The sequence below is a fragment of the Malaclemys terrapin genome, chromosome 2 (assembly GCF_027887155.1).
Source record: "Malaclemys terrapin pileata isolate rMalTer1 chromosome 2, rMalTer1.hap1, whole genome shotgun sequence".
NCBI classification, from domain to species: domain Eukaryota; kingdom Metazoa; phylum Chordata; order Testudines; family Emydidae; genus Malaclemys; species Malaclemys terrapin.
In genome coordinates, this window is record NC_071506.1 from 129,041,629 (window position 1) to 129,051,924 (window position 10,296).

At 48.1% G+C, this 10,296-nt stretch overlaps 1 long non-coding RNA gene across 1 annotated transcript in view; it reads left to right on the forward strand.

The window, feature by feature from the left end:
• The window catches only part of LOC128832339 (uncharacterized), a 43,284-nt gene extending 36,486 nt beyond the window's left edge, over window positions 1-6,798 (forward strand). The window contains exons 4-5 of the long non-coding RNA XR_008443967.1: window positions 4,813-5,121; window positions 6,719-6,798. This is a non-coding gene — a long non-coding RNA (uncharacterized LOC128832339). The remainder of the gene's footprint in view (window positions 1-4,812; window positions 5,122-6,718) is intronic.
• Window positions 6,799-10,296: the final 3,498 nt, after the last annotated feature.

Below are 10,296 nucleotides of genomic sequence, written 5' to 3' on the forward strand. Positions count from 1 at the left end.
TTTTTGCTGTTTAATATGACTCTTTCCCCAGAGCCTATATCAGATGTAGGCATGTATGTGTCATATAACACAATAGGGGCTGCTTTCATCATCCATAGATCACTCCTCGCCTAAGTCACCATCCCAACAGATTTGGTTTCCGTTTACAGGGACTTTGATCCTTCCTATGTGATTTGCTTTGTTTACTTTTTCACGTGAATTCACGCTGGCGAAAAGTGGTGGGTTGGTTCAAGCTTGTCCTGGAAGCACACGCAGTGGCCTTGTTTATACTAGGGTAACAAGACTGGATTCCCTACTGCAGACGAGGGGTTTTAAGCACCATGTTGTGGAGACCTGATATGAGCAGGGTTAGATGACCTGGGGTGAGATTTTCAAAAGAGCTTAAGAGATTTAGGAGCACAGGCCCTATGGACCGTCAGTGGGACTATATAATGCTATATCTCAGGGAAAGACACTTGGACCTGTGCTCCTAAATCACCTACATGCTTTTGAAAATCCCACCCTTGGAGGTGCAGATGCCAGTGGCTGCCTGGACCCCTGTCTACAGTGGAGTTCCCACCATTGCTACTGCTAGTGGAGCTGAATTGGTGGTGGCAACAGCAGGACATTTTAGACCAGAACTCTGGTGGCAGATGGCTGATCGCATTGGGCTTCCCTTCACTAGAAAATTATTGTCATGTTAATATGACCTTGAGGAGTAGAGCTAACATGATGTTTAGCGTGACCTGGCCTTGCCTACACTGGCTGCAAGGTTGTGCTAGTTAACATGACTCCTCTGGGTCGTCCTCTAACATGACCTAATTTTCTAGTGAAGAGGAGCCCGTTGATTCAGGTCTCTGCAGCAAAGTTGGATGAATAACTGAATGTCTGGGTCAGTGGTCGTTCTGAATCTGAAAATTATCAGAATTTTTAGTGAATTGAAAAAGTCCATTTCAGGTCTGCTCCAGAGGAGGATTTGAATCTAGGTCTCTCCCATCCCTGGTGAGTGTTATAACCTAAGGTTATGTGGGGACCAGTGGCAGCAACACCACCTCTTCCTCCAGCCGGTTTGTTAATGGTCAAAACAATCTGTGTCCAATTTGTGAGTAGTTTTGGGTCGACTGACACTGCATTTTTCTTTGAATAAAATGTCCAAAAAATTATATGTCCAAAAAATGTCGCCTCGCTCTCCTCTGCAGTTCACTCAGTCCGGCCCCTGGATTTTAGCAAAAACCCTCTTAGTGCAAGCCTGACCCCAGGATGTTAAAGGAAGAGCTGGAAATTTTCCCCCCATCTCTTAGAACTGGAAGGGACCTTAAAAGGTCATTGAGTCCAGCCCCCTGCCTTCACTAGCAGTACCAAGTACTGATTTTGCCTAGATTCCTAAGTGGACCCCTCAAGGATTGAACTCATAACCCTTGGTTCAGCAGGCCAATGCTCAAACCACTGAGCTATCCCTCTCCCCTTTGATGACCTAAAAGAGAACAATAGAAACTCTTCGTGGTAGCTAGATTCAAAACTATCACTGATCTGCATTCCTTTATCTGTGCAAAGCCCTCGAGAGATGCATTTTATTACCTGGGATTATTAAACAAACAGTTATAGATAACGAAATGTTAGCATCTTCACATTTGTTTTTAAACTTGGAATCACCATAATGGAGACCTGCTCTTTTCTAAGCTGGCTTTATCAATGCACAGATGCTACATTGTTCTAAACCCTTTTGCCTCTGCATAGTTTATCAGAGCCAGGGGTTTTATGTCTATCTCTGGTTATTATTAGTCAGTCGTGCTGGTAGATTTCATGTCTCTTTGGAAGAGGAATAATAGAAGATAAATTGTTGCTTTGGGTAGGTCCTCTTGGAAAATGGCTCTCATGATTCAACAGCTCTTTGGTTCAGGGCTTTGGAACGGGGAGAATCATTGCATTTTAATTTTATTTCAGTAACAGTTCCCCTCATCCCAAGCCACCTAAGAGACAGAGAGGTGACCTGAACACATGGCTGGGAGCGAGTCTAATCCTGTCATTAAAACACACTCCCTTATATGGCCAGGACGGAGCAAAATCACTTAACCTCTCTGCCTCAGTTTCCCTGTTATATGGGGACGATACTGCTCAACACCCCTGCTCGCTGGGGTGGTGTGCGGATTAGTGAGTGCATTACAAAGAGCTTTGAAGATAGTGCTATTTAGCATTTGCATCACGCTTCCTATTAGATCAGAGCTGAGTAAGTAGCTGAAAGAGAGTAAAGGGCACGTTGGACCTAGGAAGAAAGGGCCCTAGTTAATGCGCATCCTGGGCTTACCTCCAGTGTGGTGTCTTCATAAGAGTGGGTGTTCAGCCAGCAGGATATTAAAACATGTATCCTACTAGGAATTGTACAGACCATATTTAGCTCCAGATATAGTTGATCCAGCTTTATTCCCCCCAGTCCTATGTGCTGGATTTATATGATCCAAATCCAAACCAGGCAGATTTGATTAAACTCAGGGAACTCAGCTGAAAAGTTGGTTCCCGGCAAAGGGTGCTGGCCAGCCTCTCATTAGAGTGCCCCCTACTGGATAATTGTGGTTTGACGGTGCCATGGAAGAAGGCACTCAGCTGTCGTCCTGGCCAGGGCATAGAATATTACTTGCTCTGGTGATTTGCTGTTCTGTAGGGACGTTTGGGGAATATAGAGGATGTTGAAGTTGTGGTGTGGTATGTGTGGGGAGGGAGACGTAAACCAAGAATTCGGAGGTAAGAAAAGACTCCTGCTGTTTGTGTGTGTTGGTTACACATTCATAATCCTCCATTGTCAGGGAGATGGACTAGATCAGAGGTTCTCACCTCGTGCCCCCCCATTTCCATTCTGGGGATCACCCTGGAGCCCCCCCCTCCAATTTAGCAATACAAGAAGGGCCATGTGGCTGTGACCCCTTGATACCTGTTTACGACCCCTTGGCTAGGAGCTCCTGGATTAGATAACCCAACGCGCACACACATCCTATACTGACTTTCTGAGCACAAAGTGAGACCCTGCTGAACCCCTGTGTGTAATGCTTTCTTTCCTGCACACGTGCGAGGACCTCTGAGTTGCCTGCTCTGTTTTATAGCGTTGCTGTTTCCTGGCCTGGCTTTATTACATCTGTTCTTTGGGGTATGGTGTTATAAATTGGGTAGGTGATGATATGTAATCACTAACCGAAAAGCCAATACATTTTCACTGCAACAGCAGTAAGACAAATAAAGGAGAGGAGGGAGGGCCTGGTGAGGCTCCGACAAAGGGGTGTAGTTTTTTAAATGCAATTGCAAATTGAAAACAATGTTATCCTCATGTAGCTGGTTTCATCGCACAGTCACAGCTGCTGCTTTCTTTCTGGGAGAACAACCCAGTGCTTTGGGGAGGGATTGAGTTTCCTGTTGAAAATTTTAGACCTCCCTTTGATTCTCTTTTGGAACTCAGGTTACATCTTCTGCCTCTCTGCTCTGAGGCTGGCCTGGGAACATGAAAGTCACTAGGTACAGCCAGGGAACATAGACATGCTTAAGAGGGGCTCCTTTTCCTTTGTTTGGGAAAACCCAAGTTGCCAACTGCTTCTCTCATCTGATGAACAGAGTATCAGGAATGGGGTTACTGTCCCAATGAACGCAAAGGCCTCCAGCAAACAATGATATCAGAATGGTAGAATAAGTCGTCAGGGACTTCTCCTCACTAGAGAGCTAGTCTGGTTGTATAGAACCTGTTTAAGCACAAGCATGGTGTTGTATCCACACTAGCCAGGTTGAATCTGTTTAGGATCCATTGCAGGTTTCTCCTTGTCCACACTAGAGCTGTCCTAAACCTTTGCCATTGAAATGGCCTCTTGGGACCTATCCTTCAATTCCTAGTGTAGCTCCTAGAAGCAGTGCACTCTGGGAGATTTCACTAAGCCATTTGTGCAGCACCATGGGACAGTAGCAGGAGGACTGATTGTAGCACACTTCTGAAGCATTTGAGGCATTTCTATGGGTTTGTACTCAGGTGCTACCCCTGGCCACACAGCTACTTGCTAGCATGCCAGCTCGAGCAGAGCTAGCGTGTGTCTGTCTACCTGCGCAGGGAAGGATGCTCCCAGCTGCAGTGTAAACATACCCCATTGACACGACAATTTACATCAGCTGAAGATCTAACCCCTGTGCCTTATAAATGTGCTAAGAGGTTAAAATGGTTCTACGTGGTTTGGTCAGTTTCTCAAGTGCAGCTCAGGCCTTGCTCCATTATTTGTTGTGGGATAAGGAGCAGGGCCGGCTCTGTTTTTTTTTGCTGCCCTAGGCAAAAAAGCCTCCCGCCACCCCCGTCCCCCCCAGCGGGGAGTGCAGCAGGGGAGGGCGCCGAGCCCAGCTGGGGCCCTGCTCTCCCTGGCCGGCCAGAGCGCCGCCCCCCTCTAGGTGCCGCCCCAAGCACATGCTTGGTAGGCTGGTGCCTGGAGCCGGCCCTGATAAGGAGAAGCAGTGGGGATGGGTTGCTGTGTCAGGATGAGTTGGAGTGGCTTCCAGGACCATTGCTAACAGTGATGATAATGGCACTGTAAATACAGATGGTGCAGATGGAATGGGAGATAAATGGATGGGGGTTAACCAGCTGCAACTTAAGATGTGCCTGTGTGCTGCTGTGCCAGTTTATCACGATGAGTGTCATAGCAAAAATCAATCCTCTGTGTTCTTTTGGGAATTACAACTATCATTTTGGTGTGATTTATTTGCTGTATAATGTGGACAGGGCTATTTGTTCATTATTTTGAAAGTTCACCTAAAATTGCTTTGAGTTCCTGGTTTTCAGGAGTGACATGCTCAATTGTTATCTCCTCCCAGGTGAAATATGGATAATGGGTACCCGCTGGACAGCACAACTCTCCTCCATGCTTTCTAGGCTTGCGTTGTCCAGGAATTTCATTGCATCACAGCCCCACAGGAAAAGCCTCATGGTAGCTACAGGTCCTCCTGGGTGGAGATGGAGCCTTACATGTCCTCCTGGGAAGCCACAAGAAGGTGTCTTGAGAGTTCACAATGCCATTGGCGAGATACTCCTCTCACACCAGGTTATGTGGACTTCAGTGGAATTACTCTTGATTTACACCAGCGTGAGATCAGCTTCCTGCCTCTGCATCTTTCCCTTCTCAGGTACAACAGGACGTTCAGGTTGGCAGATTGTGGTGCTCTGTTCTTGGGGGATTATGTGCTACCAGCAGGCTCACAGGCTGGTGGGATGAGTCTCTGCTATCTACATCACGGCCCAGAAACCTTGCTTCTTGCGATACTCATGGCAAGGCATACAGGAGACTCCTGCTCCAGTGGAGGAGGGATGCATGAGGCCGGAGAGAGAGAGGAAGTGACTTGCTCAAGGTCACACAGGGAGTCTAGGGCAAGAATAGAACCCAGATCTCTTGAGTTGTCCCAGTCTGGTGCCTTGACCATTAGATAATCCTTCCCCATATTGGGGAATCTCTGACTGCAGGTGTTGTACAAACCTTTCCCATTATAAACTGTCCCCTAGCCAGTGGCACTGGGGAGGATGGGTTCCCACAGTGCCTCCTGCAGGAAGGCTCCCTGCATTGCAGCTCTTACCATCACCTCCAAAGTTAAACCTTACACTGGCATAAAGCAAAGCAAAGCAAAACAAAACAACCCAACGCGGCGCATTTATGAGATCCTATACACAATGTCTCAAACAACCCTTCCCATGCACTGGCTGGTACAAAATCCCCTCTGTTATTTAAATTACATGGATGACTGGGGAAAGTTTGAACATAAGTGATGGAGTCAGCAGCTCTTGATTGAAGTTTTTCTCACTAGTGCTATTTAAATTGGCATCATTGACCTTCAAAGGGGGGCAGGCACTAATGCAGGTGTTAGCCTTCATGCCACTCACTCAGGCCTGTCATTAATACTTAAGCCCTTAACAGGTGTTTTCTGCTGTACTAGAGGAGGCCTGACACCTCGGTGTGTCCATTTTCCCCCTTGAAAGAGGCATTTTGTTGCTGGCAAACAGCCACACCGCGTGCTGATTTGTTCCTGCTCAGTGCTGGGTAAAAATTCACATATGTTCCCAGTTTCAGGGCAAGGTCCCCTGAAGCCTCCTCTGATAATTTTGAGGGATGGAGGTAAAGATTGGAGGTGAGATGTAAAAGGTCCTGGGGGTGTTTATTTTTTTCCGGATGAGCCGCGTTAGCGGCTCTTTTCGCTGCAGCCGAGCTACAACATAATCACGCGTTTGGCTCTCTGCTGAGCGAAAGGCACATCAAGGTGTAGAAAGTGGGTTAGCTCAGCAGGATGCTAAAAGTGAGCATCTGCACCAGATTAGCTCGAGTTCCACTCCGCACAGCAGCTTATCCCTCCCCATTACTTTCCTGGAGCTTGTGCAACCGGGAGGGCATAATGCCGAGGACAAGCAACAGAGGGGGAAATGGCCGGTGAGGGGACCGGCTTGAGCCAAAAGCTGGGTGCAAAAACCTTGGAACATTGCTGCCAGGACAGCTTGAGATGGTGCATCCAAATTTTACTCCATCACAAACCTTTACTGAGCATGTGGGGAGTAGATTATGATGCAAGAGGTTTGGGAGCATTTGCTTCTGGCGTCTGGCTTAGGGTGTCACTCCCTCTGGGAAATGGGAGAGGACATGGCTTGCTATGGACTGGCTGGATCCTCTCCAGTGTAGGGTGACCAGATGTCCTGAGTTTATAGGGACAGTCCTGATTTTTGGGTCTTTTTCTTATATAGGCTCCTATTATCCCCCACGCCCGTCCCGATTTTTCACACTTGCTGTCTGGTCACCCTACTCCAGTGTGGCAGCCAGGGGAAGAGATCCTGTTGTTCTCAGCGCTCTCCGTCACCCACAGGTGGGGATTTGATTGTTATCGTCAGCCGAGAATAGAAAAGAGAATGTTTGTTCAGACATTAAATGCTTCCTGTGACTTTGCGCCGCCTGCCAAGCCTGTTTAACCCGCCGTCCTGCTTGTGTGGGGAGGCCAGGAAATTTCCTATGATCAAAGCATGAGGAAACCAGTCTGCTCCCCTTATTCACACCAGCTACTCACAGGGGAGAATAGCCCTGTGTGTACATAGATCCCCAGGCCACTCCTCCTTGTGTATACACCTCCCCCATTTAATTCTCTGGTACATCTCCCAAACGCATTCCCTCTGCATACCTGTGCTCCCTCATATACATAAAGGGACTTAGGAACTAGGATACTAGTCCAGTATCAGCTCCAACATTGGCCAGTGCCGGCTGCCTCGGAGGAAGGTGCAATAAACCCTGCAGTAGGTGGCTGTGGAACAATCTGCCCAGGGGACACTTCCTCCTAACCCCAAATAATGAGAGGTTGCCCTGTGCCCTGTAGCTTGAGGGTGGCCAGGATATACCAAGAAGTCAGGACCTCAGTTTTACATCTCCTCTGAAGATGCTGCTATGATATCCTCTTCCTAAGCCTTTAATAAGCAACCGGTGAAATCTCAGCCCTTTGTCTAAGATCAGGTGTGGAGTCAGTAGAATCCCCGGCACATTGTATAGTTGGAGATGGACTTTACCCTGCCTTGGAAGGGGGAATGGACGTGAAGATCTCAGTGGCCCAGTGGCCAGTACCTTGGTCTTACATCTCAGTCAATATGTCCTTCAGTGACTAATGAGTGAGACCTTCGACCTTGGGCTACGATCAAAGGTAGTATCAATATAAAATGCATCATCTCAAGTAAGGGGAACAGCCTCTGCTCTGCCTCTGCTCATCTAGTGGAGAGATGGACTGGAAGAGCTCATAGGTCTTCTACATCTCTATTATTGTTGACTGATATAATGTCTTCAGGCAGGAGCGGCGCCAGGGTTTTTGGCGCCCTAGGCGGGGGTCCTTCTGCACTCCCGGTTGTCGTCGGCAATTCTGCGGCGGGGGGGGAGGGTCCTTCTGTGCTCCCGGTCTTCGGGGCACTTCAGCGGCAGGTCCCAGAGCGAGTGAAGGACCCGCCGCAGAATTGCCGCCGAAGACCTGGAGCGCGGAAGGACCACCCCGCTGCTGAATTGCCGCCAAGGGTGGCAAAATGCCGCCCCCCCAAATCCTGGTGCCCTAGGCGACCGCCTAGGTGGCCTAAATGGAAGCATTGGCCCTGTCTTCAGGTTGTTCCCTCAACCACTTGTGCACACTGCAGTTAGAGTCAGAATCCGATGTCCCTGTGCAAGTGAAATCACACCAAAAGAGGAAGAAGGATCATGAAAGTGTGTGGTCTGCTTCTCCAGAGTCTAAGGCAGGAAGGATGTTATCTGAAGGGCATAGGCAGCCAAAGGATAACATACACCTCTACCCCGATATAATGCAACCCGATATAACACGAATTTGGATATAACGCGGTAAAGCAGTGCTCCTGGGGGGCGGGGTTGCGCACTCCGGTGGATCAAAGCAAGTTCAATATAACGCGGTTTCACCTATAACGCGGTAAGATTTTTTGGCTCCCGAGGACAGCGTTATATCGAGGTAGAGGTGTAGTTTAGAAAAATCCCATGTATTCCCACAAGTCCTCAGTGAAAGAGCCTGCTCTAGTGGATGGCTCCCTGGACTAGGATGCAGGAAAGCTGGGTTCAATTCCTTGGCCAAGTTACTTAATTTGCCCTGTGCCCCGGTTTCCCATCCATGAAATGGGGATAATAGCACTTGCTACCTCATAGGACTGCTGGGAGGATAAAATTCTATTAATGACTATGAGACACTTGGGTACTATGGTCATGAGGGCTATAGAAGTCCTTAGGTGAATACAACAGAGCTGAGCTCTGATATCTTGTGTGCCTCTGACTTTATGTCCTTTATAGAAGAGAAATAAATGTTACTTTACATAGTATTCCCCCACCTTTCTCTTTGATGTGAAATAATATTAAATGCTGTTCATTTTGAAGTGAATAGCACTGTATATAATTGCAAGGTATTATTATGATGGGAATGATTGTTCCCGGGTAACACAATGTAAAATTGTTAGCTCAAGAAGAGATTTTTAAATTTTTTTTTGGCATGTCTTTTATCTAAATGACCGAGCTGTGCTCCAGAACTCCTACTGTATATTTGTTGTGCGGGGGTTGCCAGGTTGTGTTTCTTTATCAATAGAGAGATCAAACTGCTTTGTAAGAAAGGAAGATTTATGTTTGATACTTGGGGTTACAGAAGAAGTGGGCCTGATTTGCTCAGCTCTAAGGCTGGAATTCATTAGCTCAAGGTGTGCTGTTGATTAACTAATTCATCTAAGCCGCCAGGTCTTAGAGCCTACAAAGCATCACATGACCTCATCCTCATCTACTTCTTCCTAGGTACTTATCCAGCACACTTCACTGAAGTGTTTGAGACACTCATAAACAATAGCATGGCTGGATCTGTCCTCACAGCTACACTGTGAAAGGAAGAGGCGTCATTATTCCTGTTTTAGAGAGGAAAAACTGAGGTGCATAGAGGTAAGGCCAGATTTTTTAGTAAAGCTCAGCTCCCACTTGGAGGAAATGCAAGCTGTCACTTTACCTGTGGTAGGGAGGGAGAGGTTCCCGATCCTGCTTGCAGGCTAGGGGCCTGTGTAGCAAAGGGTGCATTCGGAGTCAATCTGGAAAGAGTCAGCCTCAAGCAAAGTGAGGTGAGCTGGGCCTCGCTGCGCTAAGCAGCTGCCTGCTTTCTCTCGCTCAGGTTTTGGGATCTTGTGTGTTATCGTTCTGAAGGCGAAGAAGTAAAGTCGAGTGGCGTTGCAACCTTCCAGCAAGAGGAGCTGTGTTTTTATCTAACCCCTCTGTGTGTGTATGCCTTGAACATAACAACCTAGCCATGGATTTTGGTGCCTAGGTGGCGTTAACAGAGCGCAGCACACCGGGTGCAGAGCTCTGTTGGAATCCTCGCCCCTAAATGTAGGTGCTGAGCACTGGGATATCTGTCCACAGGCCGTTTGCCCAAGGTCTGGGGTTAAAGTAGGGGGCAGGTAGAGATAGCACAGCTCCTCAGGATGGAGCGCCTCACTTGGGAAACCTGCATTCCCCATTAAAGCAGCGGTGAGCTCCCTTCTTGTTCTGCATTAGCAGCATCCCATACTGCTCTCCCTGTTTCAATCCCCTTGGGCCCCTTCCCAAGCTCCACAGGGAGTCTGTCAGATGCAGGAACTGAACCCACAGTCCAGTGCCTTACCTGCAAGATGATGAAATCCGTCTTTGCGCTCCTTCTCTCTGTACCCCCTCCACCTATCACTGCTCCGCCCAGTCCTCTTGCCTTACTCCTGTTCTTGGCTTCCACCATCACAGCAGGACCACGCCGTTTCCCTGACCCCACCTGCCGAGTGCCTCTGTATCCACC